The sequence below is a fragment of the Monodelphis domestica genome, chromosome 4 (assembly GCF_027887165.1).
Source record: "Monodelphis domestica isolate mMonDom1 chromosome 4, mMonDom1.pri, whole genome shotgun sequence".
NCBI lineage: Eukaryota > Metazoa > Chordata > Mammalia > Didelphimorphia > Didelphidae > Monodelphis > Monodelphis domestica.
Genome location: NC_077230.1, coordinates 193,541,104 through 193,552,524, shown reverse-complemented (window position 1 = coordinate 193,552,524; position 11,421 = coordinate 193,541,104).

Sequence of the window (11,421 nt, the reverse complement as noted above, 5' to 3'; positions counted from 1 at the left end):
TTTGTATATCAAAGCTTATGTCAATGTTCAAATTCCCAATAGGGAGTCAATTGGAGAATATGAAGGGGAAATCTGTGTGTGGTATTTCTCACTACAAGAATGAACAGCTCTGCAAACCAAACAGTAACATAACAGCCAGCATCCTGGCATTACCATGGACTAGGTTTTAACACTCTCCATTTTTTTTTTCTGTTTTATTCATTCAGCCTATCCTCTCACAGCATGATCCTATGGCTCTTTGCCATCATGGTCACCTTCCTTTGTAAGCTTGAAAATGTTCTCCCTAAAATGCTATGCACAAAATTGAGTACAATATTTTACTGGTGGTCTTATTGGAGTAAAGTAAAATTGGGAGTATGGCATCCCTTCATCTTGGATATTACTCTTTGTTAAAGCACAAGTTTATATCCTCTATTGTGGTTGCCACAGGATGCTGCTGATGCATATTGAACTTGCAGTAAAATTAAATTCCCAAAACTCTATTCAAACAAAATAATAACATGCCTTTCCTATCTTATTTTAGTTGATTTTTGAGCCCAAGACTTTACACTATTTTTATCAAATTTCATCTTAATTAATTTGGCCCAATGTTCTCGACTGTGGAGATCTTTTTGTATGCTGACTCTATCATCAAACAAGTTAGATATCCCTTCTAACTTCACATCATTTTCTAATCTGATAAATATGTCATTTTGCACTTACCCATTAGGTACCCAAGTAACTAATAATATTTAAAATAGCATAGGACCGAGAAAAGACTCCTGAGATACTCTAATAATCTTACACCAAGTGAACAGAGGCATTAATATCTCCTTGTTAGATCTAGTTATTCAACTTGTTCTGAATTAACCTAACTATACTATCACCTAACCTACACCTCTTCATCTTGTTATTTCATAACATCTCAGCATCTGTTTTATATAGATATGAATAAAAATAAAAACTTTCTAAGATAAGGGTCATTTCATTTGTTTGTTTGTTTAATAAATGAGAGGAAGAGAGCGAGGAAAGGGGGAAGAGAAAGCAAAAAAGAGATTTCCAGTAATTAGATTCTCATCAAATAGAATAATGGTGATGAAGGGAGCAAAGAATGGATAGGAAATTGATCTCAAAACCAGGATGAGCTAGGTTCAAGTCTTGAATCTACTATGTATGACTGTGTGACCCTGGCCAAGTCACTTGATTTCTCAGTGCTCTAGGCAACTCACTTAAGACAATAAACTTCAGATAATATTCAAATCTCCATTGGTGAAGATAGCTTCCTCATCCAGGAATTCTCCTTTTATGATATGAGATCATTTAAGGATTCTATTTCCTCTTTTATTAATCTGGACAATTTGGTTTTTTTGTAAATATTCATCCTTTTCACTTATATTGTCAAATTTATTGGCATATAAATGGACAAAATAGCTCCTAAAGATTGCTTTAATTTCCTCTTCATTGTTGGTAAGTTTACCCTTTTCATTTTTGATACTGATTATTTTATTCTCTTCTTTCCTTTTTTAATCAAACTTACCAATTCTCTGTATATTTTCTTTGTGTGTGTGTGTGTGTGTTTTTAATAAAATCAACTCATAGTCTTATTTGTTATTTCAGTGGTTCTCTTACTTTCCATTTTATTAATGTCTCCCTTAATGTTTAGGATTTCTAATTTAGTCTTTAAATGAGGGTTCTTGATTTGTTCTTTTTCTAGTTTTTTTAGTTACAGATCCAATTCATTGGTTTGCATTTTCTCTGTTTTATTGATGTAATTGTTTGGAGATGTAAAATTTCCCCTAAATACTGCTTTGGCTGTCTCCACAAATATTTATATGTTGTCTCCTCATTGTCATCTCATTAATAAAATTGATTGTTTTTATAATTTATTCTTTGACCCACCCTTTTTAAACATATTATTTAGATTCCAACTAAATTGTGATTTGTCTTTCCATGGGACTTTATTGATTATAATTTTTATTGCATTATGATCTGAAAAAGATGAATCTGTTATATCAGCTTTTACCCTAATATATGGTCAATTTTTGTGTAGGAGCCATGTACTGATGAAAAGAAGATATATTCCTTTCTATTGCCATTCAATTCTCTCCAGAGATCTATTAGTTCTAATTTTTCCTAAGATTTCATTCACTTCCTTAACTTCTTTCTTATCTATTTTTTGCTTTGATTTATCTAGATCTGAAAGGGGGAAGTTGAGGTTGCCCACCAGTATAGTTTTACTGTCTATTTCCTCCTGAAATTCATTTAATTTCTTCTTTAAAAATTTAGAGGCTATACCACTTGGTGCATATATATTTAGAATTAATACTAATTCATTATTTATAGTACCTTTTAACAAGATGTAATTTCCTGCCTTATCTCTTTTAATCAGATGTACTTTTGCTTTAGCTTTATCTGAGATCATGATTGCTACTCCTGATTTTTTTTACCTTAGATGATGCACAATAAATTATGCTCCAGTCCCTTCTTTACTCTCTATGTGTCATCCAGCCTCAAATATGTTTCTTATAAACAACATATTGTAGGATTCTGTTTTTTAATCCATTCTGCTATCTGCTTCTGTTTTCTGGGTGAGTTCATTGCATTCACATTCACAGTTATAATTAACAACAGTATATTCCCTTCCAGCTTATTTTCACCTTTTGATCCTGCTATTTTTCCTTTCATTCTGTCCCTCCTCACCAGTGTTTTTTTTTTATTTTTATCACCACCTTCCTTCTCCCTCCTATTAGCACTTGCCCTTTCCCATGTCTTATTCCCCTCCTACTTCTCTGTAGGGTAAAATACTCCAATACTCCAATGAGTATGGTTATTATTCCCTTTCTGAGCCATTTACAATGAAAGTAAAGTTTAAGCATTGTCTGTCACCACTCTCATCCTCCCCTCCACTGTAATAATTTTTCATGCCTCTTTAGCTGAGATAATTTACCTCATTCCATCTCTCCCTTCCCTTTTCTCTCAATGTAATCCTCTTTTTCATCCCTTGATTTTTACATATTGTATCATCTGAATCAGCTTACTTCCATACCCTATTGTCCATATATACTCCTTCTAACTGCTTTACCACTGAGAAATTTTTAAGAATCACAAATATCCTTTTTCCTTGTAGGAATACACAAACTTTGACATTATTGAGTCCCCCAATTTTTCTTTCTTATTTACCTATCTAAGCTTCTCTTTGTCTTCTGTGTGGACATCAAATTTTCTGTTTAGGTCTGGTCTTTTCATTAGGAATACTTATAAATCTTTTTTTTTTTTGAATGACTTTTTTCTCCTGAAAGAATATACTGTTTTGCTGGACAAGTGGCTGATTCTTTAATATGGAGGCTGCTAAATCCTGTGTAATCCCAACTGTGCCTCCATGGTATTTGAATGATTTCTTTCTGGCTATTTGCATTATTTTCTTGTTGGTTTGGGGGCTCTTGAATTTAACTATTACATTCCTAGGAGTTGTCATCTAGGGATTTCTTTCTTCAGATAATCTGTGGACTCTTTAGATTTATATTTTGCCCTCTTGGTCAAGAATATCAGGGCAGATTTCTTTTATAGTTTCTCTTATTATGATTTTCATGTTTGTTTGTTTGTTTTTTATCATGACTTTCAGTGAGTTCAATAATTCTTAAATTGTCTCTCGTAGATCTCTTTTCCAGCTTGGTTGTTTTTATTTTTCAGTGAGATATTTCACATTTTCTTCTGTTTTTTCATTCTTTTCATTTTGTTTTATTGTTTCATGATGTCTCATGAGGTCATTAGCTTCTAGGTACCTAATTCTAATTTTTAAGAAATTATATTCTTCTGTGAGCTTTGGAGACTCCTTTTTTCATCTGGTCTATTTCTTCTTGCATTGCTTTCATTTCTCTCCCACCATTTTTCCTCTGCCTCTCAATTGATTTTTGAAATACTTTTTGAACTCTTCCAAAATCTGAGTCTAATTCACATTTTTCTTCGGTGCTTTGCATGTGTTTGATTTGCTTTTGCTGCCCCCTTCTGTGTCTGTACCTTGCTCTTTGTCTCCATAAAAATTTTCTATGGTTAGGGGTGGATTTTTATGGTTGCTTATTTTCCCAGCCTTTTTCTTGACTTTCACTTTTCTTTTAAAGGTAAGCTTTATTCTCTGGGAGAATAGGGCACTCTCTTAAACTTTAGTACTTCCTGAATACAACTCAGCCTTATTTTTTTCATTTCTGCAAGTTTCAGTTCTTCCAAGGTGGTAAGATGGTCCGTGTGCTGGAAGCTACCTCTGAGAGCTACCTCCCATTGATGATCACTCACCCCCTGAACCTATTGATGGCTCAAATTCTAGCCTTGGGCTTTGTTGTGGACTTTTGGTCTAACTCTGTGCTTGATCGGGTCAGATACATCCCATTTTGCAAATGACCCTGCCCAGGAACTGTGTCTTAAGCTTTGGCAAGAACCAGCCAAAAACTCCCACAACCCAGCAGCCCAGTAATTGTCCCTGCCATGGATTGGGGGCCCACTCTGGGAATATCTGCTACCCCAAATTGGAAGTCAGGAACTCACCTCAAACCCAGGCTGAGATTCTTGGCCTTGCTTTAGGCTCACACAGATCATACTGTGCATCACAGATTGCCCCAGGCTGGAATTCCAGACCTCACTGCAGGTTTATTTGGAGCTTCAGTTGGGTTGCACTGTTACTGGCCCAGGAAGGGTCTCAGGGTCTGGGTTGGATCTAGGTTCAGAACCTGAAACAGTAGATGGGGGAGGGGGAGAGAGGGGAAGGAGAGGCTTGGGGTTGGCTTGCTCCTTACTCCTTGCTATAACCTCCTCCTGGCTGTGCTCCCCTCTCATCCCAGTACCCCAATGCTCTGCCTACCTTTCAAGTTGTTCTCTGCATGCAAGTTGCTTCACTTTATCTCCTTTATCTCCTAGTTCATCCTTTCACTTCTATATATGTTTAGTTGGATTTATTTTTAGACTGATTGGAGAAAATTCGTGATGTTGTGAAGTTTCCCTGCTTCTACTGGCTCCTGTTCACAGGAGTTCTCTAAACTAATGAGGTCACAGTTCAAATCTCACTTCCCATGTTTAAGCTTTCATAGTTCATGATGTAATTCTAAGAATGTAGTATATAACAGAAAAAGTATGCTTAGTTCAGAAAGGTGCACAGTTGAAGAAAATATAAGCGAGGAGGTCCCATATTACCACCATTGCTATTAATTCTAGTCACACTATCCAAATTTTCCCTTTTATTTTTTCAGTACTCATATTTCTTCCAGGAATCTTCTAAAATGTATATATCAGACTACATTTAAGGATATGCACTTACTGCTATTACAATTTCCATTTTGAATTAAAAAGAAACAAAGAAAACTCCTGAATCTCAGAGCTAGAAGAGATTCCAGTGCTAGTCCAGAGTGTAGGATGACACTCAGTTCTGTGTCACATTTTAGGAGAGTCTTTAGGAGAATCAGAGAATGTGCAGAGCAAAGCAAACAGGTTGGAAAAATTCATGAGATATGGAGATCTTATGAAGCTTCATTTCATTAAGAAATAAGCAACTTGAGTCAAGACAGTCAAGAGGCGAATATTTACTAATTTTACTTGTTGAGAAATTGTAAAGCCAAATTCATTCACTGCATTGGTTTTACCAGAAAGAGCAAAAAATGAATGAGAACCTAGAATTAATCAACCTTTCCTCCGTGAACTGTAAAATATCTTAGGGATTTTTAAGGGGTGTTGTACAATGTTCACTATTCTTAACTTACTGAATCCTGTTTTCTGTTTCTAACATTTGAGTGATTCCCAGTTTCTGGTCCAGGCTTAGTAAATCTGTAAAGGACATAGAAACTTCATAATGTAAGAGTCCACTTTTTGTATTGTAAGGGGTTTTTGTATGATGAGGCTAGAAGCCATTTAGTCATATAATGATTGAATTTCTCAAATGTAATATTTCTTCATTTTAATATAATTTATTAATAAACCACTGGAGACAATCTAAACTGGTCAGTCCATAATTTGAATGGTGCCAAAGAGAGTGAGAGAAAAAGAGAGGCCCAAGAAAGCGGGACAAAAGAGAGCTCAGCAAAAACAGTTGCTTGGCCAGAAGCAAGACCAAGAGGAAGTCAAGCATACAAAAAAGAGAGAGCGACTGGGCATGACAATACATACCCCTTGCAATCTCATCATTCAGTCCCTCCCCTGGATATCACAAGATATCTCTATTGGTAAATGACTACCAAGAAGATGGACTTAAAGATCCCATTTCTTACTTCATTACTTAATCATACAAAAAGGTGGGTCTTAAAAGGTTCCAACAAGCCCTTTCCTTTCTGCCACTTAGGGTTGGGTCAAACCAACATGGAAGACTTCATCATACTTCTCAACCTGACTGTGGAACTTGCAACTTCCCCTACATTAAAGAGTTCTTGTTCACAGATACATGGGGACAGATCTTCACCCTGCCTCTAACAAAAATCAGTCCAGTGAGATACCTTGAGGCCTAGGAGTTTATCACTGGCTTGGAAGCTGGCTGATCCCTGAAATTCAAGTTTAAAAAAAGGTTTCACATAAAAATTACTATAATTTAATATTCATTTTCCACAGTCCAATACCCTCATTTTACAGTTGGGGAAACTGAGACACAGAGTGGTCAAATGGTTTGTTCAGTATTGCAGGTAAGTTATTTAAAGCAGGACTTAAATCTAGATTTTCCTGACTCCAAATCTAGTGACTATCTATTATACAAAGTTCAAAGTCACCACCTACAGCCACAAAAAAACCTCTCCTGAACCAGATTAAAAGGAAACTGGGAACCTGTTAACAAAATAAATGAAAGCATGGTACAATTTAGATAATGTTAATTTGTGATTTTCTAAGTCAATATGTGGCCTGAAGTGTTTTGTTTCTATTTCTAAAAAGATGGGGAGGAAATCATAAAGTAATGACCTTCTCTCTGTAGAACAACAGTTCTGGCTGCCAGCTAAGTAATAGAAGCAATCTAAAGCTTAATTCTCCAGTAATCATACTATAGTTTGTTCTAAAGGGAGTTAGTTAGTGATTTCTTTTTTGTATTATTATAGTTTTGTCTATGCTACTATTTGTAAAAGCTTTGAAACAAGAAAATCACCAATTTTTATAAGTCCTACCACCCTATTTCCCTGACTCAGTCAGTAATTATAGCTTACAGTTATCTAAGCTTTTCTCAAGATTAATATTTATTCTCTTTTATTTTTATTTTCTAGTGATACCATTTGCCATAGAAACCACACCATTGAGGAGGATAGTCAGAATTTTGCTTCTGGTTCTGTTTTTTATTTTGTTGTTGTTGTTGCGATCAAAGACCCACCACTTGTAATTATAACCTGATCGTATTCCAAATATATATATATATATATATATATATATATATATATATATATATATATATATATATATATATATCATGTAACTTGAAGCCATGAAACTAGAATCCAAAGTTATAGGAAACACCACTGCTGAATAAGATCCAGCAGAGGTGCAATACTAGTAGAAAGAAAAGGGACATAAAAAGAGTAAGGGGAAAGCATATAAAGAGGCTCTCTGTATCATTCTTCATTTAAGAAAATGAGGAGATCTCTATCACAACCAATGCTAACCCATTATTCTAACTTGAACTGTAAATGGAGGAAATAGATTTTAGTAAGTAACAGGAACTATAAGACTCTTGGTATAAAATTCCCACTTGGTCTACTAGTTATATATTCATTTAATTTTACTTCTAAAAAAATTCAGACACCAGGAAGAAAGATTAAATCTTTGTTTATTACTTGGTATAGTGAAAAGAGAATTAAATTTCTAATATGTTACCAAGTTTTTACAATTTTATCTTCGTGGCATCTCTCTTGTTGAAATATTTTCCTAGCTCAGATATTTTCTATGTCTTTTGCTCATGTAGGGTTGGTTTTTTTCCTTGATTGTGTCTATATGCTGAAGCTTATTTCCATTCCTGAGGGAGTACTGTCCCACACTCGTACTATGCCTCAGGTCAATCTCAGCTCTCTCAGTCTGAGACTGAGTATTCTGCAGAGGTGGGCAGCGTGGAGTTTTCCAGATGTTCAGTTCAACTGTTTAGGGTTGGGTTTTGCCCCATCACACTGAGGCTGGACCTTGGTGGGCTGAGTTCTTCCCATTGCTGCCTGAGCTGGGTCATGTCTGACTTCTGTTCTGACTGCATTATTCAGCAACACTTTTCCCCCACTGTTGTTTGCTCTGTATAACACTGGTTTCTGCTTTTGTACTACGGAGGCTGGACTGAATTGCCTGTTCTCTTTCTCCTGCCACATGCACAATATTTTGTCTAAGTCCATCTAAGGCTTGTTCAATGTTCCCTCATTCTACCCCAGTGAAATGAGTCCTGCTTACTGTCTGTCTCTAGACATTATTCTGTTCCAAAGCACTGTTTCACTCCATCTTACATTGGTTCTACCTCAGCAATATTTGTTTTGAGTTATATTCATTCTTCTTTGATCAGTTGGAGGGTGTTTGGTGGCTTCAAGTGTTTTTTACTTCATCATCTTGCCCCAATCTGCCATTGCAGCTGCTGCTACCACGGCTTCCACTGGTGCTCCCTACTCTTTGTGGGGAGATCAGCCATATATATAAAAAGATTAATCCAGTTCTTCTGGAACATATGGTACCTGGTTGGGAGTCATATAATATATAACTTAATGAATATGAAGGCTTCAGATCATTGGGGTCTTCAATATTAGTCTGGTGTTTGAACTTTGTTTAGTAAGATTTCAGGAATTCTTGAATGGTTTTGAGTAGAGGAATAAAATTATATTTGTGGATGAGGAAAATTAATCTTGTCACACTATAAAGGATGAGTTGGAGATAGGAGAGAATGAAAAAAAGCATATTAGAGAGTGTTATATCTAAGTAAGTGATAATGAAGATCTGTATTGGGGTGATGGCAAAAGGGATAGAAAAGAAATGAGGGGGTGGGTTTTCGTGATTCTACTGAGGCAAAATCTATAGGATGTAGAGGCTGATTTGCTATTGAAATTGAGATAAAGGAAGATATCAAAGACAACACCAAAATTTCAGGAAGGGTAATTGGGTAAATAATGACTGTGTTGAAATATGGAACTCATAAAGTGTCAGCAAGTAGTAAAAGATGAGTTTAATTTTGGACATATTATGCTGTAGTGATACTGAGATATCTATGTAACCAGTAATCAGAGGTTCTGAATCTCCTGGAAGATCAATTACATTTATAAATTTAGAAGTCAATCACATGGAAGTGACAGATGAAGCATAGGAATAAATGAGATTTCCAAAAGAGAAAAACTTAAAAAGAAGAGAAGAAAAATTAAGGCAGGACCTTTATTAACATCTATCTACCTTAAGGAATTTGAAAAAGAAATCAAAGTTCATGGGAGATTGATAAGAAAACTAGGAGAATATCCCAAAGACCATACTCTGAAGGTAAGGTGGGAAAGAATATTCAGTAGTAGGGAGCAACCAAAAGTGTCCAGTACCACAGACAGGGCAAAGGAAAATGAGAAGTGAGAAAGTTAGTTATAATAGAGAGGTCATTGGTGATCATTAGAACACAATGTTAGAAGAGATATAAAGACTAAAGACATCTTTTTAGCTTAAAAGAAATAAGAGATTTGTTGGTAGACCAATAGGTGCTGATGGAAGTCTTTTTGGGGGAGAGGGGGGTTGGGGAAATCTAAATATAGTTATAGGCAGATGAAAATAACCCAATGAAGTAGAAATTAAACATGCACAAGAGGAGGGGTAATTGATGTAGAATGACTTGGAGAAGACTAGCAGGCAAAGAATAAAAAACTCAAAGAGTGACTGATTTTAGGAGGAAGTAGGGACATCTCATTCTAAATGAGTAAAAAAAAAAAAAAGAGATGATCAGTTTTCAAGTTAAATCAACACACATTTATTAAGCACCTGATATATGTGAGATCCAGCGTCAAGTACTGAGATAAAAAGAAAGGCAAAAAATAATCCCTACTTTCAAGTAGTTCAGTCTAATGGGGAGACAACTTGTAATCAACTATAAATATATATAAAAGATAATGATGGTGTAAATTGGATATGATAATCTAAGGTAGGCATTAGCAGTCAGGGGGATAATGTAGAAGAGAATCGAGGGACTCCAATCAAGTGACATAATCTCAGTAATAACAGGAGGTTATATCAGCATATATGTGTGTAGGGGCAGAGATTGGGGTAGGATGGGATTTTAAGGAAAGAGAAATGGGTTTGTAAGAAAATGCACAGAGAATGATATTATGGTTCAATAAATATTTAAAAACTAAACATAAAGGCCAATCAGAGATGACTGTAAATTTATAAAATTCTCCTATGCTACACTGGATTCCTGGTACATGATGGAATAGTACTCCCCCCGCCCTCCAAACTCAAATTCAATTCAATTTTGTATTTTTCTTCCAGGTTCTGAAACTTTGAATATTGGTAGCCCTAGCTCAGAAGAAATTAAAGAACAAATAAGAATGCTTGTCTAGGATAACAAAATGGTATTTTAAAATATTCTCACAAAGTGTTTCAAGGATATGTTCTCATTAATTTTAGAAGAAAACTCATTTTCAGTTTAAACTATCACAAAGTTCCTTTTTATAATCCCAAGTTGTACAGACTCCCCAAGATGATTCTGGGACTCAAAATCCACTTTTAGAAATCCACATGTGTCCAAAGTGTACAGGTTCCAAGCTGTTGTGCTGGAGGTAATATGGGAGAGACCTGAGTGTGACTGAGTGAATCCAGTCAGGGTTCCATGTTTTTTCTAAGAAAGAACTATTTTCACCTCATTGATTTCCCCTGCTGATTGAGTTGTGCTCAGCTGTACCTCGGAGGTAGCTTCATTTCCTTTGACTCATTTTTCGCCTACATTGAATTCCTGCACAATTAGTGCATTGCTTCACACAACTGCTGACTATTGACAAAATACCACACTTTCCTTTCATTTCCAGTGCTATGGTAACTGCTATTGGCCCCTCTTGAGTACTTTCTACTATGTTTCTATAGAAAAAAAAATTGATCTGTGGTATGCTGGATATTTAAGCTTTAAAGTCCTTTCGGAGAACACTAGAAATGTTGGTTATTACTGTCTGATTTCCTGGGGTGAAAGGATATTTGGCTCAAAACTAGAAAATCTTCCCAATTTCTGAAACATCCTTGAGCAGCACAATGGACGACAACCTGTTTCATTTGACCTCAATCTTGAAAAGGCAGAGGTATCAAACAATAGACAATCTCTTCATAATATAGTTTGTTTCTTGAAATTGGGTCTTTGATTTAAGTCTGATGAGAAGATGAGTTGCAATGCTATTTGATTTATTTCCTTTTAAAATAGCTATGGGAAATACATTTATTCTTATTTACAGCATATGGTAAAGTAAGGAGTGTAAAGTAGTCTTCTTATTCATATTATACCTCTTTACC